Source organism: Canis lupus, chromosome 10 (genome assembly GCF_003254725.2).
Source record: "Canis lupus dingo isolate Sandy chromosome 10, ASM325472v2, whole genome shotgun sequence".
NCBI lineage: Eukaryota > Metazoa > Chordata > Mammalia > Carnivora > Canidae > Canis > Canis lupus.
The window spans coordinates 53,323,504-53,350,998 of NC_064252.1; the positions used below are offsets into that span (position 1 = coordinate 53,323,504).

General features: G+C 36.1%; 1 protein-coding gene across 22 annotated transcripts in view; it reads right to left on the minus strand.

The window, feature by feature from the left end:
- Positions 1-27,495, minus strand: part of NRXN1 (neurexin 1) — a 1,115,712-nt gene that overhangs the window by 928,137 nt on the left and 160,080 nt on the right. Inside the window, exon 1 of one of the 22 annotated variants that reach the window (XM_049115895.1) lies at positions 17,960-17,978. The exons of the other annotated variants lie outside the window; for them this stretch is intronic. The gene's annotated coding sequence lies outside the window, so the exon portion shown is untranslated. Of the gene's footprint in view, positions 1-17,959; positions 17,979-27,495 lie in introns of those variants that run through there. 22 annotated transcript variants of the gene reach the window in all.

The following is a 27,495-nucleotide window of genomic DNA, read 5'->3' on the forward strand; positions in this document are numbered from 1 at the left end:
GATTACAAAGGGCTGAGGGCTGAAATATGAGTTTAGAAAGGTTCTTATGTAATTCTGATATGTATAGCCCACGCCCCTTCATGAACTGCCTGGTATAAATATCTACTCTGACAAAAACTAAAAGGAAAATAAAATATTTTTATATTTTAGAGGGAAAAAAGGTAGAAAACTCATATGAAAGTTCACTTTGACTGACAAAAGTGATAATTCTTTAGTAATGAATTTGTTAGCTTACAATAAACTGCTACTAGAATATATCAATATTGCTGACTGGTTTTTAGAGATTACTGTTTCAGTGTGGTTTTTCACATTGAAATTTCTTCCGTAGCATCTAATAGTGGGTGACAACCTATGGGGAGTGGTAGGTAGGAGTAGGAGAGGTCTGTAGAGATGACTTAAATAAAAATTCTCGTTGACTAAGTCAGTAATTCCATACTCCCCCAATCCTCCTCAGCTTCTAATAATTTCTAATCTACTTTGTTTCTACAAGTTTGCTTATTCTAGATGTTTAATATAAGTGGAAGCATTTGGTTTTCACCAAATTGTACACCACTACTAAACTGTTTTCCACAGCAACTGCACCATTTTACATTCCTACCAGTAATGTAGGCAGACTCCAATTTCTCCACATCCCTTCCAACTATCCGTTATTTTTCCATTTTTTGGACTACAGAGATTCTAGTAGACATGAAATGGTATTTTTGTTTTTTCAAGCATCAGTAAAACATATATGGTCTTATTGAATTCTCCACAACTGAAGCTATCACAGACCTGTTTTGAATCGGTATTCTCAAAATGTCAGGCATGAGGCCTGAAAAGAAGGAATGTTCTTCACTCAAATCAATTTGCTCACTCAAATCAATCTACTAACTGGCTGGCAGCCAGTTACCAGCTCCTGGTCTGCAAGCAAGAAAGTCTTTTTTTTTTTTTTTTTTCTTCTTCTTCTTGTTTTTAAGCTCTGAATCCTATGGTATATTTAGCTCATGTCACTATATTTGCCTTAATATCCTTAAGAAATCTCTGTACCTTCTAAAGACTTGTGTACATTTTTTAGAAATATACTGAGGCTAGATCTTATGCCCTAAAAGATACTGTAGTCAAAGAAATAGTATAGGTCAAAAAATAAAAATAAAAATAAAAGTTCCAGCTGCAGTTGTGCTATTAAATTCCTCACCTTGTTTTTACTATGAAAGCAACAATTCAAGACAAAATAACAATTCAAGCGAAAAATATGACTGCATTTATGATTCCCTCATTTCAATCAATAAATTAGGAAACTGGCATTTAGAAAGAATGTGTAACTTATCAAAGTCACAGATAAGTAAGAAGGAACTTGGCTTGAAAGCCAGGTCTGACTCCAGAGTTAAGCCTCCAAGTTGTTGGCACTCTGCCATTCCTCTTCCTGGTACTAGCATTCCCTGGGAAAGCCATTCCTCAATGAGCCAGGATTATCACCTTGTGTGCACAAATTTGAAAATTCTAGTTACATATTTGAGAAGAACTGTCTCCCACTTCTCTGAATTAGCTTGGCAGGCAAGTGGTTGGCTTGCTCTTCACCTACAATTTTAGAGGGGAAAATGTTCGAAGGAAAGCTGATGGCTAGTGAGCTCTGAAATAAAAGCCTAGATAAAAAGCCTGTGGGGTTTCCTGATAACATTCCAGAAAGATTCACACAGGAGGACTCTAGAGCTTTGTATGATTTAGTTTGTTTCAAATTTCCCCCTATCTGTTATGCTGCTAAGACTCAAAAGTGATTAGGAGGAAACACTTAATAGAACAAATCTACCATGCTTTGTCTTCATAGGGTGCAAATATGGCAGGATCATCTGTGTCCCCCTGCATGCCTGGGGTCAAGAACACAAGGGTTAGCGTATGGATCGGCCATTTTAGGGAGGACAGAACAACTGGCACCTTGGGGCTTACGTGAAGGGAGAAAAGGAGTCTGCTCAAGTTGATTGAAAATTGAGGAAGGAACTTGCCTTTTTGTTTTGTTTTGTTTTTATTGAAGTTCGATTTGCCAACATATAGTATAATACCCAGTGCTCATCTCATCAAGAGGAAGGGACTTGTCTTATCAAAAGTAAGTCCCAGCTGGTTCCCCACATGTAGCACTTACTATGTCTTACCCGTCATCACTCATCGTGTTGCTCTTGACAGAAATGTCTTTCTTTCCAGTTACTTTATAAGATTCTTCAAAGTGCAACTGAAATCTTTCCACTTCCAGAAAACTCTGTTGATCTTTCTCTGATTTCCAGCATGTCTGTAATGCTATGGCATATGTATCCTGAACTATGTAACAAAGAATATAATTTGACACTTGGCCAAGAAGGCCTTAACATTCCCCTCAACGAAATTTTAGACAGGTTTCTTCCAGTCTAAAGGAAGGCTCCTGACCTCCCTTTTCCTAAAAGCATTTACTTTAGAAAACTTGGGAATTGTAACTTATTTCTCTGTCTCTTTGAGATGTAAATCTTTTTTCTGGATACTTGCTAGTTTTACAACCCAGGATGACTCTCTCAAGAACTGGGGAGACAACCTTTTGACATGTGATCAAGAAAGAGGGTCCGAAATCCCAGTCGTTGTGGGATGGCAGAAGGCTAATCTTAGTAAGTACCAATTAGCAACCACAGAGGGCCTAATCACTTTGACCAATTTCTCCCACCGATGTCCTCTAGTACTTTCTACTAGTTCATACCAGCTATCAAAACTCTCCTGCCTTTTCTTTCAGTGGACTGAATTTAACCCCTCTCTCCTATTACAACAGTCTTGACTCTTACAATAATCTTGAATAAAGTCTTCTTTGTTTATTTAACTTGTCTGGTGCAATTTCTCTTTGACACACTGCCTTTCGAATTTAGCAGTTGTTTTCTGTGTATTAATTTTCTGGAGCCAGAATGTAAGATACTGAGTTAGAATGTATAATTAAATAATCTGGGTCTTTCTGGAAAGTTTTTGGTTAAAATATTCCATCTCTTCCTCGACCACTTTTCCTTTTCCCAAAACACTGTCCCCACCCCTAATCTTCTACATACTGTATGTCTGAATTCTAATCTTTGGAAAAGTACATATTTGGGGCCTCCCTCTCACGCTGCTTCTAACAAGGGACTAAGGAGCAGTCAGTCAATACCAACTTCTTTGGTAGTCACATGCCAAACCTCAGAAAACAGACGACACATGCACCCACAGTTTTTATCCACCATAACTATTTTAACTCTTTCCTGCTTCAGTCAGAGTAGGCTCAGAATTCTTTCAACCTCACATTCCAGAGAGCTGGTTTTGTTCAATGTGGTTCCATACACAAATTAAAACCGACTTGCCCTTCTTAGACTAAACGAAGTCCTTTAATCTAAAGTACAAATGATTTTGAACTGTCTTTTGACAAGGTTCATCACCTCTATGCTTAAAGGATGATTTATTATATGGTGAGTAAATTATTTCACATTCTTAAAAAATCACTATCAAAGAATAAACTGTGTTTTTCCCCCCACACACATATTTGAGTTGTGAAATCACTGGCAGAGGGCATCTAAAATTAAACAGACCAAAAACATGCTCAAAAACAACAGATTTTGTTTTCTTGAGAGAACTTTTCCAGTCAGTATATCTTCCTAGGAAAATAAAGCCTTCCGATTGTGATTGCCTGGAAATTTTCCACTGCTTTTCTGAGGGAATGGAGCTGGAGTAGAATGTTCTTCATTCTAACAGGATCACTCTTTCTTAATACCTTCCTATACCTTAGGGTTTAGAATGTTAAGAAAAGATACAAGAATCACTCTAGCAGACTATATGAAACAGGGATCACTAAGAAGATGCTTTTCTAAGATAGAAATACAAGAATTGAAGAACTGGGACATGAATCCACCATACAGCCACTTAGTATCCATTGTTTTCTGCCTTAAAGGGATTACATATTTATTGCAAAAAAAAAAAACAAAAAAAAAAAAAAAAAAAAAACGGAGGGAGGTGAGATTGGTTTCAAGGTTGATTCCTAGATGAATTAATTGCCAAGATTAAAAAAAAAAAAAAATGAGATGAGGGGACTAGAGTCTCCCAAGATTTCTCAAAAAAAAAAAAAAAAAAAAAGTCCCAACTCTAGTCTTTTACATCAGGGTATACACTTCACCCAAGTTGAGTGATAAGATGTTCATGGAATTTGGAATTTAATATTAACTTAAAGATAATTCATGAGAAATGAAAGATCTTCCAGGTGAAACAGGCGGATAAAACATAAAGGAGAGACCAATGGGAGGTGGAAAGAGAACAGAAACAAAGCAGCTACCCAAGGTTCTCACCTTTCTATTGCCTTTTGCCAGGTCCTTATGAGAGGCCTTTAAATTCTGTGAGATTAAACTGTGCCTTATAATGCACTTTTTTTTTTTTTTTTTTTTGCTAATGGTGGCTTAAATTATTTTCTTCAATTAAAAAGAAAAGATACACTAAGACACTCCTAACTGTGTGCCTTTGTTTTTATTATCAGTAACAACAGAAAACACTTCAAAGGGCTTAAAGATCTTCTCAGCAATAAAAAGCTAAAGGGGAAATTGCTCAGCTATGTTAGTGATGGTCTGAAAGTCAAGGAACCCAGGTGGAAGGGCAGATGGTTGTAGCCAGAAGGGCAGAGAATGGGCCAAGTTCTTGGAACCCATGGGATATAGAGATGGAAGGTGAATAAAATGTTGGCGAGGACAGATAACTGGCCTCACAGGATTTGACCAGGCAAAAGGACCTATTCTCTCATATGGTAGTTTTACAATATAACATTTGAAATACCTTCTTAAATAGATTCTAGAATATTATACACAAAGGGATCACCACAACTCTCTTCTTCCCCACGCCAGACAAAGAAGGCAAGAGGAAGGCAACTCTAAGCAAGGATGGGAATGATTCTTTCTTTTCTCTGGCCAATTGAATTTATGTTTTTAAAAGGATTTATTAATTTGAAAGAGAGAGGCAAGGGGCAGGCAGAGGGTGAGGGAGAGAGAAAGCCAAGCAGACTCTGTGCTGAGCCCTGAGTGTGGAGCCCATCACAGGGCTTGATCTCATGACCCAGAGATCATGACCTGAGCCTAAAGCACAAGTCGCTTCTCATTGCTTCGCTTTTCATTTTATTTTGTTGTTACATAAGAATAGAGAATTAAAGTATAAATTTTTTAATGAATGAAACATAAGTTTGCCTATCTGCTCAGACCTCAGCAGAGAGCCAGATTTCTGCCACTGTTTTGTCAAAAAGACAGAAAGATTCTGGACCAAGACCTTTAGCAACTTAACTTCTTTGAACTCTGTTTTTGCTTAGGGAGAAGGATGGTTATATTTGTCTTCACACAATCTCAGAGTTGGGAAAAAATAGAAGTTATCAAATATAATTTCTCATTCACATATGCATACTGCTTGTGTCAATATTTGCTTGATATTTTTATTTAAATTCACTTTTGGAGGGGAATACATAATTCACTTTTTACCTTTTCACAGTATTTTAAAAAATTAATATCACTGCCATGAATAAAAAACAGCATATTCACAAATAGAAAGTATTAATTTAAGAAAATGTTCATCTGAATACCACCTAAAATCAACCAGTATATACATTATTCACTATCTCAGCGATGTATCATCGTTTCCTCTTGCCACCTACAAGGGTATCATAAGAGATCTTTCAAAATGCTGTGCTGACAAGCAGGTAGCTATTGTTCCCAAAGCGGTTCTCCCAGAAAAGAAATCTCAATTAGTCTAGTTTGGTTTGTTCTTAGGAAGCCTACCTTGATTCCCTATTAGTATTCACTACTGAAAACGACCCAGAACCATAAAGATGCTGTGACACTTGCAAGAGGAGTGGTTCTTTGTAGAATAAACATGTTGTAATGATCTTTTTCTCTATTGTCTTAAGACTGTCTGTCTGTGTTGACTAGTTGCACAAAGGAACTTTTAGACATTCTATATGCTCACGTTTCTTCAACCGCTTACTGAACAAAACAATTTCACAGTAGGATATCAGTGAAGATTTTAAAATGGAAATCTGCATGAAAGCACTGCAATAACATGCTATCATTGCTCAGAGAGAAAGTATCCTTCACATCCAGACTCTCAAAGGCTCCTTCTATGATTATCTGCAGTGGAACAGGTCACTTACATTTCTCTGTATCAGAGTCACAGGTTTCAGTTAGCCTGTGTGTTTTACTTCTGAACTTGCAAACCAGGGTGAGGCTTATAGGGGAGATGGTATTGAAAATTATATGTGAGATCTCTTTTTGTAGTAACCTATCTTTATTCATGTCTTAGCTTTGTGCAAGAAACAGACCCAGAAAAAATAGAGCTAGAAGCCCCATCATACATGCATATGATTAGGGCTCTGGGCTTAAGGAAGAAATCTCTTTTATACCTATGATAAACTCGGGTGTTTAATTTTCCCTGCAACCAAGCATATCCCTTTCTGGATAAATTGCTCAAAGAGGTTCTCTATATAACTTGTTATCCATAAACACAGGCATCCTAATCTGTATTTGTCACTGTTATTTTCTTTAATATGTAAGTCAATTATAGCAAGCTTTAAATAGAGCAGCATAATGAGAAAATCTTCTCATAATTGAAGAAAAAAGAGTAGAGAACTTACTGCCAACATGAAATGTTAATTTTGTAAACACTTTATGGACTTTTCCTAATTTCTGTGTCTTAGTCAGACTGTAAGTTTTTGCAAAATAATGTTTTTAATGAAATTTCCCCATTGAGTGCAATTTTCTTACTTTAAATGATGACTACATTTTGAATGTGAAACGTCTGTAAAATTCTCCTTGGCAAAAGACAAGATTGAAATCACTTCCATTTGCAGGAAATTGTGTGATCAGCATGGCAGATATAGCAATAGATATCTCCCTTCCTTTTAAACTTTGAGACCCAGAAGCTTATTATTTGAATAGCTATAAAAATTGTCACTTCATTTCAAAATTCAATGTTGCCATTTAATACAGAATTATATTAGATTTCAAAAAAGACAAAAAAATGGATGAACAAGGGAAAAACACATGTTCACACACACACATACTTTTTTTTTCCTACCAGAAGTTAAAATTGCATTTCACTTAAGTGACTAAAAATATGGAGCGTAACCTCTCTTCTATATTAATGCATCTTCATGTAAGATCTGTTTTAGTATGCAGGCATATCCAAATGCTAAATTCCACAGAACATTGCAAGGAAAAAAAAAATAAGAAAATCCAATGGGAACCTACCACTGGAAGTGGAGTGTATTCCTCTTGCTTTGCACTGCAGTAGAATTCACTCAATGGAGTATATTCAGAGTAGCAATGACCTAACTTTAAGCTATATTGTCTTACATATTTTAAACCACACTTCGTTTGAAAGAACAGACTGGTTATTTCCAAGATGTCTTACTGAATACTTATTATAGTTTGAGGAAAATGAGACTTGGTGTTTGGCAAAACAGCCAAAGGCCTTTTGTTTTTCTGACTACTATTCAAATCTTACTTGGCCCAACTTGACAGTCATTGTTTCTGAAAACTTTAACAGGTTTCCGTAAGTGGTGTGATACCTTCAGTTTTCTTCCAATTGGGATTCTAGCTCTACAGCTAATGCAGGCAACAAGGGACTTGAAAATATACTATTTTTACAACTATAAAAGTGTTTTTGTTTGGCTTTCCAACTCCTACGCTATGTGGATGACATACAGGAGTAGAAGAAAGAGCAATAGACCAGGACAGGTTTTTTGTTTGTTTGTTTTTTAGATATGGCAAGCACCAGGAAACTATTTAAAAGATCGATTATAGGGCCCTCTCTCCAGAGAGATGAATTGTGTCTGGGGTTCATGCTGGAAACCTGTATTTTGAAAAAGCTCCTCAAATTATTCTTATACCAGACATCCAGTTCCACTTCAAGTATTCTCTCTGAACACCTTGGAGTAGGGACTAAATTACTAGAACACCAATAGTACATGACAGGGAAGAGGGTGAGTATGTTTGTAGAAGATATTCTTCCCTCAGAGTTGTGTACCTTTCTACTATTCCATGTTATGTGCACTTTCTATCTTAAGTATCATTTCAGCAGAAGAAAGGATGACTGGGTATTTACTTGAGCTGCATATAGAGTACTACAGATATATGTTCATAAGAATTTGTTCTCTTAATGTCCCAATGGATACCTATAGTTCCTCTCCCTTGCTCTGCATGTGAAGTTGATGATTCTGTGGGGTAATTGGAAAAAAAAAAAAAAAAAAAACACTGTGTGCAATGAGCAACAGGGTATGAGTAGTCATTTTCCCACCTAGTAGGAAGCCACAGTTTCTAAGAATGCATTTCGTTAGGGCCATAATTATGCAGAGGACAGCTGGTTGTTCTCAGTTTTCCCTGAAGACAGAATGAAAGATAATAAGCTTCAACCATTCAGGTAATGCTTACATTGCTGGGAAGTAAGCTTTAGAACCACTGGGAAGAACAGTCTGATGACAAAGTGCTTCTAGTTTCGGCTATGGAAAAGGACATTGAGGGGATTCTTACCTTAAAAACTAGATAGCTTCCCACCTGGCTAGAAGGCAAGAGGGAGACTGAGGAAATTACTCAGAATGCTTGCAGCTCTGTATATTTATGGTTAACTCCTTTAAAACAACCTCAGAAAACAGATTTCTCCCTCAACCTGCCCCTATCTACTTACTTGTTTTTCTTATTTAGTGTATTCTATCAGAGTAACTCCAAGAGAAAAGCTTTTCCTAAAGAAAAGGTGAGATAAAGAATAACCTGGTCAGTGGGGGGGGAGGGGGGGATTTATTCTTGCCTTATAACTTAAAGCAAATCTAGTATCAATATATTATCAATGTTTCCTCCAAATTTTGTATCAAGACAAGTGTGTATAAAAAGAGGTATTTATTCTTAATTGCCTAGAAATGTTTATCTTAGGCAAGTGTCATAATTTGAAGAATATTTGTGATACTTCATCTAATTACTTTTGTGTTTTAATTCACTTAATTTTTCCTCTAAGGGCTTTAGCATTCTCTGGTCTTTCAGAGCCATGATATACAAGTTATCTTCCATTTCAATATGACATTCCTGTGTAGGAATTCTTACGGTATGACTAGCTTAGATATTAGGTTTTGAATCACGAATAATTCTCAGAGAACTAGCCCATTTTCACATTAATTGTCACATCCAATGTACCAGACACAACTGGGGACAAATGCCCTTTTATATTTTTATCAATGGCCATCTTTCTGCAATTACTTTTAGATCAAGCTGACAAAAGTCTTGGACCAGTCTAAATGTTAACACTGAATATTACAGTACTGCTTTCTTTTATAGTTGCATATGTATTGAATGATATGGAGAATATTTTAATTACTTGGGTGCTTCGTTGAGAGATGACTTGATGAATTCACTTCAAGGTAAATGTTGAGCATGTGTGCCCTCTGAACCAGTTTTTAGGAAAAGTAGGAAAGTGGGATGCCTGTGTGGCTCAGTGATTGAACATCTGCCTTTGGTTGGCTCAGGGTCCAGGGATCGAGTTCCGCATTAGGCTCCCTGTAGGAAGTCTGCTTCTCCCTCTGCCTATTTCTCTATCTCTGTGTCTTTTATGAATAAATAAATAAAATCTTAAAAAAATAAAGGGTAGGAAAGAGAACTTCATATTGCCAGAATGAATTCAGGAAGGAGGGGGAACTTGGCTGAGGGGGGCACTTGGTGGAGAGGTCAGAGAAAAAGCCTTTGGCAGCTGCACTGCTGGGAAAGAACTTTGGTGAAGAGCTATGGCTAGCAGTATTTTTTATGGGTTGATTTCAGATGTGAAAAGTGGTCTTCCTTTCCCATTCTAAAGGATGATCACTGGTGAATTCTATGTGGCTCACTGATGCTTTTGTGGAAGTAGATTCTGTTTGGAGGGCTTACAGAGAAAAATGAAGAGGCAGTTAACATCTAGGTTTTAAAAGTGTATACTCAGAGACTAACCTCTTTGAAAAAAGATACATGAGGACATCAATTTCTCTGGAGAGTGGGTCATCATTCCCCATGAGTCTACAGTTCCTCAAGGTCTAGGTCAAGGCCTTTTTCTCCAGGAAGCCATTTCCCGTTATCCCTTCCTTAGTGATCTTCCTCCCTTTTGAATTCATACAATTCTTACAGCTGGTGCCATTTAATTTAGCATGTAATTCTACTGCCTTATAGAAGATTTAATACAAATAGATGGAAGAACAGAATGGAATCCAGACCAAAGCCTAGCATCCTTATTATTCATTCAACCCAGCACTAGATGATGAGGGTTTACAACACCTGCTGAAACATGATGCAATCTGATGCAAGGATCTTTTTCTGTTATACTTTCACATGTACTTCTGGGTGCTTTGATTACAGGTAGACATCACCATTTTACCAGTGGGTAAATCTTTTCTTTTCCTAACATCTAAAATTAGTGGGGGTGGGGACAGGGAACTCAGTATGTTTTATCTACACAGATTTCTCTCTCTCTTTTTTTTTTTTTTATGACAGATACAGAGAGAGAGAGAGAGAGGCAGAGACACAGGCAGAGGGAGAAGCAGGCTCCATGCACCGGGAGCCCGACGTGGGATTCGATCCCGGGTCTCCAGGATCACGCCCTGGGCCAAAGGCAGGCGCCAAACCGCTGTGCCACCCAGGGATCCCAGATTTCTCTTTTAAAGATTTTATTTATTTATTCATGAGAGACAGAGAGAGAGAGAGAGAGGCAGAGACATAAACAGGCTCCATGCAGGGAAAGGAGCCCGATGTGGGACTCGATCCCGGGACTCCAGGACCATGCCCTCAGCCAAAGGCAGAGGCTCAACTGCTGAGCCACCCAGGCGTCCCTACACAGATTTTTTTTTTTTTTTTCAGAATGCATCAAGACAAATTTTGGAGTGAAATGCATCATTGTTTATGGTTAGATATCAAAAGGCTGGTTGAATTAAGCTCTACATATTCATCAATAGGCACTGCCAATAAAGACACAAGTAAAGCAAATTAATATTTTTTAAAACTCTGTCTTTGGAAAATTTCTATGTGGTTTTGATGAACAAAACACTAACATAAGAAGCAGTACCATTGTCTCAGTGTTTGGGCACAATCATTCTCAAGGACATCTGTGCTGTCTTTTCAAACTTGGAAGGCTGCTATCTGAATCAAACCCAGACTCCTTTGTTGGGGGAAAAAAATCTGAATTTTGAAGTTTCCATTTAAGTTGAGAAACAGCTTTCTCTCCTCAAACACAAGATGCAATTTATTTTACAGTGAGATTATCAGCAGTGATTGGCTTGGAAATAAAAAAGCCTTGAATAAAAGCACCACATATCAAAAGGCTACTTAAAAATGTTGTTCTTTGCTAAGGCAATGGAGCACACTATATATTTGCAGATCATTCTATTATAATTTCAGTCATACTATGCAGACTACTTAAGCTCAAGCTATTTGACACCTGAAAATTCCAGGATTTTATTTTAGAAATCAAGATGGTTGAAATTGGACTTGTAAATATGGTATCTGCATTTCAATATAAAGTTGTACCATTTTATCTAGAATAAAACTCACCCAGCAAAGTCTCAATGCGACAATGATTTACTTAGGGGCCCAGAAAGTGGCTATCGGTAGAGATTCCATTTTTCTCAGATGAAAATATTGAGTGAAGTGTACTTCCTCCTTGATAGGAAGTCCAACTCAGAGATAAACTTTTGATGGATTCATTAATAGCCTGGCCTGTAAATCTTATCTCCACTGAGATCTTAAAGCAAATGGCATCATTCTTTCATTATGCTGAGGCCCTTACCATCCTGTTCTGAGTCAGAGCTTCAACCTAATGGCCTAAGAGTATTGAAAAAGTGAAGACAAGAAAGGAAATACATTTTCTTTTTTTTTTTTTTTCTCTCAATGCTCACTTTACATGTACAGTTATTGGCTCTGGGTCCAGGGAAGTCTTTGGTCTCTGCATACAGAATTCATCCATTCTATGTCTTACAATACCCCACCAGATCTCTTCATTCCCCCAAATCACCAGTGCCTTTAGCAGAGGCTGGAGGTAATGTAAAGAAGTGAGATTTAGCAAGAGGGGAGAAGGAGAATTTCTAAATGTTAGCTGAATGCCACAGTACACTGTATCGTCTTGTTAGGTTCAAATAAGAATTATTTCTAGGGACAATATGGAATTACTGAAAGCAAGAAAAACAGGTAATTTTACAGAAAAACAAAATGATTATTCAGAGAAACAGAAGAGGTGTAAAAAAAAAGAGGAAGTCTTCAACATCTGTTTTTTGGGGTGAGTGAAGGGAAAGTCTAATAGAATCATATACAAATGGGTTTTAGGTTTCTGTGTGTGTGTGTGTGTGTGTGTGTGTGTGTGTGTGCATGTGAAAGGAACAAGTTGGAAGGGTGCTGTGGGGAAGATGTGGACAAAATGCTTGTCATTGATAATCATTGCTGGTAAAAAAAAATAAATCATAGGATATACTCAACTCTCTCTTTCAAGTAACTTGAACGCAAGGAGAAAAGCTTCACAATTTCACATTTTTAATACTCAGAATGTCATTTCCTTCTAAAAATGAATGTTCATGCTATATTGGATACATATTTATCAAGTAAAGCTAGAGCTAAATATTTATGTTTATCCCCTTATAAACTGTGGACACTAATACAGCAGTCTTTTCCCTATCGCAATCCAATTCAGCATAGGAAACTGTCCTCATATCTTGTTCTTTCTAAAGCACTTATTATATAACACAGTTTGTGTTTTTTTAGTTTTTATTTTAGTCTTTGATTTTGATGAAAAAAAAAAAAAGATGGGGATGCCTGGGTGGCTCAGCAGTAGAGTGTCTGTCTTTGGCTCAGGGCATGATCCTGGAGTCCCGGGATGGAGTCCCACATTGGGCTCCCTGCGTAGAGCCTGCTTCTCCCTCTGCCTATGTCTCCGCCTCTCTCTGTATCTCTCAGAATAAATAAATAAAATCTTTAAAAAAAAGATGGATGAAGACCTCTGGTTATGACTCTACATCAATCAACAATTATTTAGTGATTATCCACAACATGAACAGTCCACTGTACTAAGTTGATTTGGTGATAAGAGGAAAAAGACACTGTTTCTGACATAAACAACATGTCAACATCAGGAAAAATAAAACCAAACTGTGAGGTAAGTTAATTACCTTTTTAGCTGTCTATTTGTTTGAATTTTTAGAACCTCAGATCCTATACTAATAGCTTCAGCCCAATATTTTAATTCTACTTATGGACATCAGAGGCTAAACAAGATTTTTTCTTGGCAAATTGAATTTAAATTTAAAAAATGTAAAAAACAAAACAAAAACAAACAAAAAATAAATAAATAAACAAGATTTTAGGGAAGGGGAAATCAGAAAAAGACTTTGGGGTTTAAGGGGTGGGCTGAAGAGGTCCTTAAAAGGCCATTTCTCATCAAGAAAGCAGCACAGGCAATGGCTTAGACCTGGGATTTAGGTGGGTTATCTGGCCACTTGGGGAGAGGACATTAACCTACCAAGCTGGGAAGGACTCAGGAAGCATAGGCGACAGAGACAGGCTGAGGGATCCTAGAAAGTCAGACAGAGGAGTTTATATTTGATACACAAATTATTCTTTCGTTTCACCCTCACTGACCATTTCCTGAGTCCCTCTCTAGGCCAGGTCCTGCACAAGAGCCCCAGAGTGAGACAAACAAGCATGGCCCAAACTACACAGAGTAGAGACTAAGACTAAAGGGCCAGACTTGGAACCCTATTCAGGTTAAGTGTTTACAAATTCAACATAAAGAAGGAAGAGGAAGAAAGCATTCTTTATCAAGGAGAATATGATCTTCAATGTCACTCAGTTTTATTTCTGGTAAGATATTTTATAAAGGGGTTTATAATATTAAAATAACAGCACAGGAGTTTCAATAAAATGTTTCCTTTTAAGATACTCAAGGAAAGAACAATGAGCCAACTTTAAGAAGAATTATTGGGTTTATCAGATGACTTTTCTGAAATGATTATCAAAAAGACATCTGATCCTTATAAAGACTAAGATAAATAATTATACCACTGCAGTAATTTCAGGTCTGAGCTGCTTCCTGAATGCTGCCCCAAATAAAGGTCTTCAAAACACTTTCCAAATATGCTAATTAGCTGAGTGGGTTTGTGTGTGTTTTAAACTATATTGAGTTTCAGAGCCAATCTGCTTCACAGTCAGCTGAGGGAATAAAAGCACAGCTTGATCTGAGGTTAGCAGAGCGAAGGACAAGTGCATTTTGTCCCCTTTTACACCCTGTAGCTTCACTGTGTGTCTGTGCACTACTCTCTGAAGATTAGGCTGTAAACACCCATACTTTTTGAGAATTAAACACAAAAGCTTTTGATATAAGGTATTTCCTAAAAATATCCGAAAACAATTTAATGCGTTCTTGAAGCTGAAGCACAGAACTACATTTTCCTGTCCCTGTCCACTGTCCCTTCCCACCCTATTACAGTGATTTCCAAATGAATAGCATTGGGTTGATTGCTTATTAGGCTGGATAATGGCCTAATTTATTATAGAAACCCTAGTCAAATATTTTTTAAAAAGGCAAAATCCTGCTGATTTATCAAATTCTTTTGAGACATAGGCTTTATGTGCAATAAAAATCTTCTAGAATATAGTGAACTTATGAGATGGGAGATTTTTGTCTCATTGGCACGAGCATTTAAAAATAGAGCACCACACCTCAGGTTGAAATGTCAAGCCTGAGATGACTGTGTTTAGATGGGTGTGCAGGACACCTAAGTTAGTCTTAAATCAGTGTGCAAACAGCAGGACTAGTGTTTCTGGATCTCTACTGTGCACAAGTGTCCACCTGTCTTATTCAATTTAAACACAAAAGGCTATTAGTCCTTTTGGGTAAAAAAGGTAAGACAGAAAAAGAACGTCAGCTCATTCCTTTCCCTAGGTATTTGGACTCACATACTCAATCATTCATTTATTAAGGAAATATTTATTAAGCACTGACCAAGATCCAGGTAATATTAAATGAACAAAACAGCAATGAACAAAAACAAATATTTCTGACCCTAATGAAATTTTTAAAAGCTATGAGTCAAACAAAAACATGAATTTCAGCCTGATTTCAAGCTCCTTGAAGTAGAGTACTGCCTTTTAATATTTTCATTCCCCAGTAGACTATCTGAATGACTTATAAATAATAGGCACCTAATATATAGAAAGAAAAGGAAGTTTTAAAATAAAGATTATAAAGGTTAGTTTTAAAGTAATAATAATTACTATCATTTATCAAAATTATACTATGTTCTGAGCACTGATTGCTCAAAAGAATCTTTTGAAGTAAAATGACAGGTGGTACTTGGGAGGAGAACCTACAAAGAATCTGCAGATCTTCTAATACTGCCCTGTAACAACCATTTCTCATGGGAAACTGATACAATTAATAGACTATTGATTTTCAGGAAGGCATGCTAAGATCTTTGGTCCTCTTCCAAAAGCCTACCTAGGTCAATGAGGAAGAATGTGCAGCATCTGAAAGATCTTTGAAAGTTGGTTTCTGAGGAGTTGGTTTCTTTTACACTACATTAAAAGCAATGGTTTTCAAACTTTTTGTCGGCATCAGAAGCCTGGAGAGATTATTATGACACAAATTCCAGGGCTATGACTCTAGAGTTTCTAATTTAGCACATCTTAAGTGAGGCCAGAAATTGGCATTTCTAACAAGTTCGCAGGTGAGGTTGATGCTGCTTCGTCTGCTGACTGATTTTGTGAGCCACATATGGGGAAAAGCTCTCTCTAAGAATGTATGCTTGCTAATTCTTCTAAAATGGGGTGAATGGGGGGAGATGAACATGATGATTAGGGGACAACTGGTCCCTCACTCTCCCAGACAAAGTAAAAGAAAGAAACATACAGATAAAAGATTAAAGTCATTTAGCTTAATCTCTGAAAGAAAAATAAAAGGAGTGGAACAATTGTCTCCTACATCCCGTCTCTTGCTTGTACTTGCAGAGCCCAATCAAAAGCTGCAAGCAAAGCTCTCTGGGGTTCACCTTCATATCAAAGTGAGCAACTGCAGTTTTAGGGCCCAGGGATAGGTGGAACTGCAGAAGACAGCTAGGAGCAGCGCAAGGAATATTCGGGTGTTTTCTGCCAAAGTGGTAACTGGGGGATAAGGAGAAAGAAACCCTTCTGACTAGTTTTGGTCTCTCAGTATCCTGCAAATTCTATTCCATTACTAAAGAATAAAAGTATAGTCTTATCCAAAAAGAAGGACACTCAAATTCTGAAACATCCTAAGATTAGTAGATTCTTTTTCATCTTCTTAGTTTTACAAACAAGAAAACTGAAGCTCAGAGTGGTTATGCAGCATCACCATGGTCACAAAACAAGGAAGCAAAGAGCCTGAATTTAATCTAGATCTACCTAGTTCCAGAGACCATGTATGTATCCATCGTATTGTTCTAGTCCTGGCTACCCTATGTGGTCTCAATTTTTAAAAATACTATTAAACTATTATTGACTACATACTATATATCAGGTACTAATGTTTAGGTTAACTAATTTAAAAATAATCCTGAGGGGATGCCTGGACGGCTCAGTCAGTTAAGTGTCCAACTCTTGATCTCAGGGATCTTAGATCCAGCATGAGGATATTTGGAAAAAAAAAAAAAAAAAAAGATCCTAAGAAAGAGGTATCCTATAATTCCAAGTATACTGATTTTAAACATTGAGGATTAAATAACTTGTCAGACCTTGTAGAACCAGTGGCAGAAAAAACCCCAAAGCAATTTTACTTCAGAGCTAGCATTTTTAGATTTTTTTTTTCTTTCTGTATAATACCAGTTACCCTCCACGATTCCTCCAAATTGGTCTGTCTCTCACTCCTTATTTCTAATTATGTTTCTATGAAATTAGGTCCTCAGAATAAAATTTAATATGTACATGAAATATCCAAGAATGTAAAGATACCTACTGTTGAATACCAATTATTATAGAAAGGTAGGAAGAATTCCACCACATTGAAACTATGGCTGATGGCTGCATTAGGGATGATTTATATCTATATTAGAGTTTCAGTTAATGTGAAATGAAATGTATCCTTACCTTTTCCACTCTCAAAATGAAATGAACCTGAATAAATTATGAATTGTATACTTTCCAATGACAGCTTTTTTTTGCAGTTAAATTGATTAAATAAATGTTATCATCCAATGATGAAGAAATAATTTTCTTGAGATAACTGACCAGGCAATAGAGTTAAAATTTCCTAAAAAACAAAACAAAACAAAACAAAAAAACAGGAAACATCCACTCTGACACAACATGAACTGTTTTTAACATAAAGGTCATTTTCTTGCAGTATACGTGGCTATCATTACAGTAGATGTTAAAGTTTTCAAGTTATGGACTCTTCCCTAACTTCATTTAACAGCATGAGTAATAATTTATAATTCACATGTTTCCTTAAGGGCAGATATAAAGTCAGGACAGGGAGGAGAAAGGGAAAATAGTGGTTAACAATGGAATGCTTAGAGTTAAAAGAGAACTAGTCCTTATTGGAAGTTATGGAAACCAGAGAGAGGTCAATTCATGTACTTCAGAAAATTTCAAATGGCTACAAATTCACTGGCTCCACAGAAAACACAGGACAAAAAACAGAAAAGCAAAACAAACCAAAAATTATAATTCTTTGCTTCCTTAAAGTCCAACGAGATAAGGAGAAGGATCTCTTGTGGCACCATCACTAGTAACTGATAACACAGTGCAGGACGGATTCTGCCTTTTCTCCAATACGTGTGCACGCTATTTGTTTGCATCTGTCTTTTGAGAATAACTGAAAGGAACCACCTCTAAAATGTTTTATTTCAGTAATAAAATTCACTAATCTAGCTCTCTGAGGCAGTCCACCCTGAGCTCTGAGTTGCAGAGGCACATTTAACCTGACTTTGGCATCTCTCCCGCATACTACCCCTAGCAGATACAGAGCGCATTCTTACCTCAACACATCTGTCCAGGGGTCCTCCAGCCGACTCCTCAGCTGTGACTGGGTTCTGACTGGTCAAAGCACCGAGTCCTAGATGCTCACTGTCCCTATTAAGACCTGTACTTGGGAGTTCTTGAGACTCTATTTTAAACACCTGCTTAGATGGCTCACTAAAATCAACGGGGGGTTTTTACTTTCTCACTGACATTGTGCAAATGTTCATTCACTGAGGGGAAATGGCTGAGAGGGGACAGACGGAGAACTGTGAAGAAATTAAAGGACCTTTAATGGATTAAAAACAAAAAGCCATTCTGCTCTCCAGGGTGCACATTTATTTAGCTAGATTTGCTTAAAAGTATTCTCAAGCTTCCAAATTCAATAGACCAGAATGACTTTAAACAGTTTTTTTTTTTTTTTTTTCTGGTCTCCTGGAGAGATATGCCTTTATATGATTATTTTAATGAGAATTATCTATCAGGTAATTGCAATGTAAAGCTAATATAGAAGTATGGCAGAGTATGTGAATTATGCAAGTCAAATGTCTCCAGAGTATCTTGAAAAGCACTTTGGCTACATTTTTACGTCTAACTAAACACTCCAACAGGCACGGGAGTTATTACTCTTGGGCAAGATTCATAAGAATGGGTAAAATTAAAAAGTATGATTTTCTGAAAGATTTGTGACAGCAATTAATTTTACAAGGGACGCATTTCCTAAATCCCAAGAAAACATATTTACAGTACATAATAAGATGCACTTTTTAAAGAGAAATGCTTCCACTAAAGTTTATAATGATCTGGACTACAGAAAAAAATATAATTAAATTGCTTCTTTACAAGTTCTTTTAACAAGGTAATTTAATTGCATTTTCACCAAACCTGGAATAACTTTCAGTCATTGTTCAGGTTTAACAAGAATTACAGAAACAGAGTTTTTAAAAGTTCTATAAATAGGAATATTATCAGATTTTTATCTTTGAGGATTATTATTGTTGTAGACCAATGATAATATTTATATTCTTTTTTTCTTACTTCGTATTATAAATGCAAGCCAAAAATTAGAGACTAATTGACCACATTTTATTTCCATTTTGGCAACAATTTTCCTATCCTGATGGTCAGTTGAGGAAACATCGGTTTATCTCCTCCCCACCCTCAGTATATACTTTTGCCCAAGAAGTGCCTTAAAATTCAAAATATAGTCATAAAGACAAAGGGAAGAACTAAAAAAAGTATTTAAAAAAAACTTATCATCTTTGAAAAAAATATTTCCTAAATACTAATTTGGGGATTTTAAACCAATTTCTAATGTAAAATGACAATAGTTTAAAGATGTAAATAAGTTAATATTCCACAATGTAGAAATTGCTTCTTAGTCAAGGCCCATTCTTCTTTAGGTGCCTCAGATACAACTATATCATATCACTTTTCCTTTTTGAAATGACATGATAGGGAGGCCCAGATGGCTCAGTTGGTTGGTTAAACATCAACTCTTGATTTTGGCTCAGGTCGCCATCTCAGGGTTCTGAGATCAAGCCCAGCATGGGGCTCCACACTGGGCATGGAACCTGCTTAAGATTCTCTCCCTCTCTCTTTGCCCCTTCCCTTCACACATGATCACTGTCTCTCTCAAATAAATAAATTGACATGATATACTTTTCATACTGACATGTGATAAAATTCTTGTAATGCAAGAACTCTTCAAGTTTAGTAATAAAACAATAACAGCCTCAAAGAATTTAGATGACCTGTGAGTCCTTTCTTTTAGGAAGACAGAAACTAATTTACTATAATGATCTTCAAGGTTATAGGGATGAAATTATTATTTATGTAATAGAAGTATGAGGAACTAATAGGCAATACCTTTATGATGACAAAATTACTCCTATTACCAACATAACCACTACCACCAACATGACAATTTAATTTTCCTTTTTTAATTTTGCTAAAGAACAGATTGGGAGAAAATGCTATCAGTTAAAGTATACTGATTTAAAAGTAAACCAGAAAAAAAAAACAAACAAACAGAAAATCACTAACCACATAAATATTAATGCTTAAATTACTTTGAGGACAAAGGAAAGTTAATACAAATAAGAACTAATTCTCATGTTAAATACACGTTAAATAAAATTTTAAAAAACCTTAACATGGAACTCTGACCAGTTTCAGAGGTTTAATCAGTGATATAATTACATATGTAGCTACTGATGACATAGCCTAGAAATTTTGTGTTAGAAAATCATAATAAAATTTTACTTTAATTAGTCTATCTAATTAAAAATACTTATGTCACTAGATTTTGAATTCCAAAATGTCAGGTACAATGGATTATACCCCTAATATCCACCAAAATCTAAACATTCTTAGCTGTTTTAGGAACTCAACAATGTAAGTTGATTTGAAATTTCCAGTTAATTGACAACATAAGGCATTAAAGTTGAAGGACACATTCTGATAAATTAGTTAAAAGCATTATTCATTAGTTTCATAAACAGTTCTAAGCACCTCCCCTGGGCTAGGTACCATAAGTTTTGTGAATGCAAAAGTGAATAAGACATTTATTTAAAAGCTCCTTGGATTTTTGTTTGTTTTTGTTTTTGTTTTGTTTTTGTTTTTAAATAGGCTCCATGCCTAGCATGGAGCCCAACATAGGACTTGCACTCAGGACTCTGAGATCAAGACCTGAGCTGAGATTAAGAGTTGGATCTTGACTCTTGATCCAAGAGTCAAGTGACTAAGTTTCTAACCCACCCAGGTCCCCCAGCTCTTTAGTTTTTTAAAAATAACTTCTTATAAACTGACTGCCATTTCTACATAATTCTAGGTACCTAAAATGACACTGTGATTGATTCCTGAATATTATAAAAATTTACTGATAGATCAATAACATTTAGTCACCAATGTTGTAAACTGTTGGACCTCTGTATAGCATCCCCAGAAGTTCATATACTGCTGTGAATAAAGTCAATGTATTTTGCTGAATGATGTGCTAATGATAATTTGGGGGCACAGTATGATTTTAAAGTGTATTCTAAAGATATGCACACTGTGTAAATATAGTGTTAATCACATATTTTATTGAAAAAATTTAATTTTTCAAAATTAAACAATTACCTGTAGTATACAGGACAAATCCCTAGTAATTAGAAAAGTCAGTTAATTAGATCTTTTTTTTTTTAAGATTTTATTTATTTTTTTGAGAGAACAAGAGAGAGCATGAGTGGGGAGGGGGCAGGAAAGCAGAGAGGGAAAATCAGGCTCCCCATTGAGCAGGGAGCCTAAGGCTGCCTTTCCCAGGATCTTGGGATCATGACCTGAGCTAAAGGCAGATGCTTAACTGACTGAGCCACCTAGGTGCCCCTAGACCTTTCATTTTTCTAATTATTCTGAAACATATCCAGAAATCTATGGAAACTATCTTAGGTATAGATGTTTTAGTTTAATTCTAAACAGCAGTGCTCTCCTTTCTCTGACTTTACTTCTGTATATTCATCAATTTATCATTTAACATAACTTGCTCTTATATGTTTGAAATTTTACAAAGAAAATCTTTAAAAGTTCCACATTATTTATTATTCCACTATTTACATGACTATCTTTGAGGTTAACATGGATATGCAGGCTGTCAAATGGGCTTAAAAGGCTGAGAATCATACAACATTCTAAAAAATTGTTGTATCATTTTAAGCAGGACTTTATAAATATGAATAATAAATTATGCTGAGTAAATTCAATAATCATTAATTCAGTTTTTAAGAAATATGTAGGCATATATCATATTGCTAGATCTGAATATGCTTAAGGATGTCTCTGATAAAATTCTAATTCCATATTTATTTAAATCAACTTTTCATCTTTCCTGTAGAGGACTGGGAGAAAGGAAAAACTCTCAATACAGAAAGTCTTTAAAAACATATCAGGGAGCTTTAATATTCTCAAGAGGGATGATGCAAAAAGAATTTCCAAATACAAGGATTTCCTTGGTTTGAACAGAGATGTCACATTCAAGTACTTTATTCATCCTTTAATGCAAATATATTAAACGCTACATCCCACACATTAAGAATTATACTATTCTTGGGGCGCCTGGGTGGCTCAGTTGGTAGGGCAACTGCCTTTGGCTGGGGTCATATTGCCAGAGTGCTGGGATCCAGCCCCAAGTTGGGGGTCCCGGCTCAATGGAAGCCTGTATCTCCCTCTTCCTCTGCCTGTCGCCCCCTACTTGTGTTCTCTGTCAAATAAATGAACAAAATCTTTTTTAAAAATAAATTAATTAAAGCAAGACGTTTTTACTCATTTGAAGTACATATGCAGTTAACAGTAGTTAATCTGTCAAATAAATTTTAAAAATCTTAAATAAAAATAAGAATTATACTATTCTTAAAAAGCTCTTTGTGGGATTCCTGGGTGGCTCAGTGGTTTAGCACCTACCTTCGGCCCAGGGCATGATCCTGGAGTCCCAGGATCGAGTCCCACATCAGACTCCTTGCATGGCACCTGCTTCTCCTTCTGCCTGTGTTTCTTCCCCTCTCTCTCTCTGTCTCTCTCATGAATAAATACATAAAATCTTAAAAAAAAGCTCTTTGCATATAATGTTCAGTAAGAAACTGCATTCTTATTTTTAATAGACTTACAACATGCTTTTTTTTTTTTAATGTAATAAAAGTAAGTCATTTTCATTGTAAAGAAATTGAAGGGACACCTGAGTGGCTCAGCAGTTAAGCACCTGCCTTCAGCTCAGAGCGTGATCCTGGAGTTCTGGAATCGAGTCCCACATAGGGTCATAGGGTTCCTTGTATGGAGTCTGTTTCTCCCACTCCCTATGTCTCTGACTCTCTCTCTCTCTCTCTCTCTTTCTGTGTCTCTCGTGAATAAATAAATAAAATCTTAAAAAAAAAGAAATTGAAAAATTTAGAAAAAGTGTAAAAAAATAACCTCTCATAACCACTACTCAGAGATATCTTATCTTTTTCAAATATTTCCCCTACATTTCTCCTGATGGCATAAATGGGTTATTATTCTATATTACATTTGTACATTTCTTTTTCTACAATGAGACTTTTATCCAAGGAAGAGTCACTAACCTCCAGGAACGTTCCACTTAGTGGGATAGACAGATGTGATACCAAAAGATTAGCTAAAATGTAACATGTAAAAATGGAGAGACTGGTCTGTAGACAGTACAATGTAGATATACAGAAAGGTCCATCCATCAGTCTGGTGAATGGAAGACATGATAGATTCAGCTGAAGGTTGAGGAGTATGCACAATTGCTGAGAGACTTCTGATGGAGGTTGGAGGTGGGAAAGAAAGCAATGGGACTGGGCACTTTGGGTCTAATGTAGAACTTAAAGATGTTATAAAACTAGCAGTAGAATGGTAGAGCACCATTGAGGCCTAAGGAACAAAGCAGAGGGTGTTGGGGTTATGTCTTGCTAAGTAGCTAGATCTTTTGTCTAGGATGGTGGTCAAGAAAAAAAAAATTACCATGAACAAGAAATAAAAAAAAATACACTCTCACTGCTGATACCCTTGAAAATCTTCCTCTCACCACTCTGATGTCCAATGAGTCCCTTCCAACCTCTACTGTATGCCTCAGTTGCCATAGGGCTATAGGATACACTATCAGAGCTTAAAAGATTTTGGAGGTGACCAATGTTTTATCTCTAGGGTTACCTCCACAGTGTCAAGATCTAGTGCTAAGGGGATGCTCAGTGTAGTCAGGGTCACAGACTCTGAGGCCAGATTAGATGGCTTAGAATTCTAGCTCCATCACTCACTGGCTATGTGGCCTTGGGCCAATTGTCCTATCTGTGACTCAGTTTCCTTACATATATATAAAAATATAAATAATAATATCTAACTTTTAAGGCTGTTATAAGGGACGGATATGATAACATTTCTGAAGTGCTAATGATGCCTGGCACATAATAACACTGTATAAATTGTTGTTATTTTTTTTTTTTTCATTTATTTATGATAGTCACAGAGAGAGAGAGAGAGGCAGAGACACAGGCAGAGGGAGAAGCAGGCTCCATGCACCTGGAGCCTGACGTGGGATTCGATCCCGGGTCTCCAGGATCGCGCCCTGGGCCAAAGGCAGGCGCGAAACCGCTGCGCCACCCAGGGATCCCCTAAATTGTTGTTAAATAAAGCCAATATCCCCAGAGTATCAGGGAAAAAATGTTAAACAAACAAACAATAATGTATTATCTAAAATTCCTGCTATAGAACACAATCCATGTGTTTTGAGGCAATTGCTAATTCATTACACAGTTATTTCTAAATGGTTTCATAATCATAAAATGGGTCAATCTAACATTTCTATGGATGAATTAAAAAGGTAAAACATCCAAGTTGATTTTAATTGAACTCATTTTAAAGTCTGATAATTTTGGGGTAGCAGTTTTAGGGTAGCAGAATACATAGGTTCTGAGTTATTTCTGAAATGGGATGGGTCTATGCTCTGAATTACCACAGTCTCATTTTAGAGAACTTGTAGAAATGCTCAAAAATACCTGCATTCTAGAATATTTTCAGCATTACATACAAATTGCTTAATAAACTGCAAAAGATTGAGTAATTTTTCAAAACACCCAGACTGCAGCTGTTAGATCATTATTATTCCAGAAATTCTATATTATACATGGAAGAAAAACCCCACAAGTATCTTTCTGTATTTATAGCCAAAGGCTGGTCACCAGAGATTTATGATACTCTGTGATAAACAATACTGACCTTGCAAGTGGCCCTAGGAAGAGAGGAGCTTCAGATTCCATTGAATGAAATAAATTGCTATTAATTATGGTACCCAGCTTTGACTCCAGCCTACCCCACTGGCTTGTGACCCAGTTTTTAAAAAAATTCTTAATTCAGTCTATAATAAAGCTCCCTGAGGGCAAACAACCTCTTTCTTACATGTTTTTCTGGAGCCCAATATAGTATTTTGGCATATTACACCTTAAACATGTTTAATGAGTATTTGTTAGTTAAAAACAAATACAAATGTCATCAACAAAGCTTGTTTTGTATGGGAGCATCAGATATTTTGGAAAGAAATATTAGCTCAGATGTCATCCCTACTTCTTTCATGTATCCAATATTTCTACAAAATTTCAAAGAAATGGGTAATTCTACTTAATTTTTTTTCCTAGGACAGAACCTTAAATAGTCTAAATTGAATCTCAAAGTAAACACATACCATGAAGTCAATTCCACATCATGTACTTTGCACACATTAGATAAAATTCTTACAACCATTCTGCAAACTGGATATTTTCCATTCCTATTTTATAGATGAAGACACTGAGGCACCAAGTGCCCAAAGGTCACAAAGGGGATAAGGGGAAACTTTAGGATCCTGTTCATCTGCCTTAGCTTTGAAATCATCTAACTGCTTAGGATCTTACCTTGAGAATATTTTTTGATAAAATGCAGAGTAAATGAATCCCAAAATAAATGTTACATTCCTACCCCAAATGAAATAGTGATAATAAAATGAAGTACTTTATTCCCTTTTATTTTTTTTTTCCTAGCAAGAGATTGTCTTTCTTTTATTTCCATGGAAGGATGCATAGTGAAAGAGAAAAAAATCTTTAATACCATCGACAGAAAGAAGTTGAATCCCATTCAGTTCCCTGTGGGGCCCTTCCTTCACAGGAATGGGGACTCTGACCATTAACACATAGCTACCATTTCGATTTTTTTCAGTCCACTTAAGCAGCATGAGTATCCTTTACATTTTCAAATACTATGTTGAGAAGAGGGAATCTGTGTGCACCAAGATGTTTGTTAAATGCATCTTAGAAATGCATATTATCTGTTAGAAAATTATCAAATGGGAGGAGTTAAAGATTGAAACTGGTCTAACCACAAATATAAAGTATGTTAAAAAGCTATATCACTTGCTCATTCCCCCCAAAAGGTGGTATTTTAAGTTAGTATATGTAAAATATTTTTATGCTAGCACATTTTGCATACAGCAGTTTTGTTTTGCTCACCTAGAAAATCCTCTAGTAATACCAAGCCTTTTGCTGAGACATTCTTAATTCTTTTTGTTGTTATTTTACTAGCAAAACATATTTACAACTTAATTTCTTGTTATGTGGAGTATATTTTCTTGGCATGACTACACAAAACTTTGAATTAAGCCAAACTAGGTTGTCCCCAAACCTTAGTATACTACATATGGAGATATAAAGTTCTATTGATATAATCTAATATAGTCTCAAATAATGAGATATTCCATTAAAAAGCTGACACATGCTTAGGATATGATAGTTCCTCAGTAAATGTTAACAATTACTATTGTTGCTGCATTATTATTATTACTATTATTATTTCCACATAATCAAATCTCTATGCTAAAATCTAGCATCTTTCCTCCAATGCTTTCCTCTTTATAGCTTTCAAGTTTATCCTTAGGAAGCAAGATAAGCCCCTTACTTTATGCCTATCAATTACATAACATCTTGAAAACTAAGTTGCTCAATAGTGATTCTTTTTGAAGATTTTATTTAATCATTGGAGACAGAGAGAGAACACAAGCAAGGAGAGCAGCAGGCAGTGGGAGAGGGAGACAAGGCTCCCGGCTGAGCAGGGAGCCCAATGTGGGGATCCCAGGACCCAGGGATCACGACCTGAGCCCAAGGCAGACACTTAATTAACTGAACCACCCAGGTGCTCATCAATAGTGATCTGATTTGATTTTTTTCCAAGTACTTTATACTGTGGGATTCTGTTAGAAGTTAGTATGAGACCAACAGAATCAACAGTTTGGTAGCTAGGCACAAAATCTCCAGGAATTGTGATTCTAAATTGGCAGACAGCTAAACAGTTAAACTAAGCTAATGGGTAGCAGAGGCAAATAACACCTCAGTTAATTTTTCTGCTTTAATCAAATCTTATCTCGTGTTCCTAGAACTATTTAATAATAGCCCAGAGTTGAAAAGGTGAGAGACTCCCGGATCTAGTACCAACTGCAACTAGACCCAGCCCAATCAAGCGCCCCAAAGGATTGAAAAACTAAGCAGAAGACCTTCCAAATGGATGGAATCCTATAATTCTGTGTTGTTTATGAGACTGACTAATCTAAGCCTGATTTCTAAAGGTCATGTTGTGTGTATTTGCAGAAACAGAACAGAACTATTAAGACTATCCTTTTCCTACGCCTCATGGATTATAATTATTCAATGGGAGAGCATGATCTCAAATAAAGTTCCCACAGTTAAAAATGTTGAAATGGAACATATTTCTTTTGCTTGGTGAATGTGACTCAGCCTAGACCAAAAAAATAAATAAATAAATAAATAAATAAATAAATAAATAAATAAAAGTTGTGTTTTTTTTTTTTTCAATTTAATGAAAATTTTGCAAGGATTTTTTTTTTCATAAAGCACTTCCAAATGTCTATGACATTATTATAATAATGAAAAATTCCACTCCAAAGTCACAAAAAATACTATGGTCTAGTGATAGGAACTACTATTTCAAATATTTATTACATGCTTTACAATTAAAATGCAGTTTGGGAAACATGAAGAAAGCA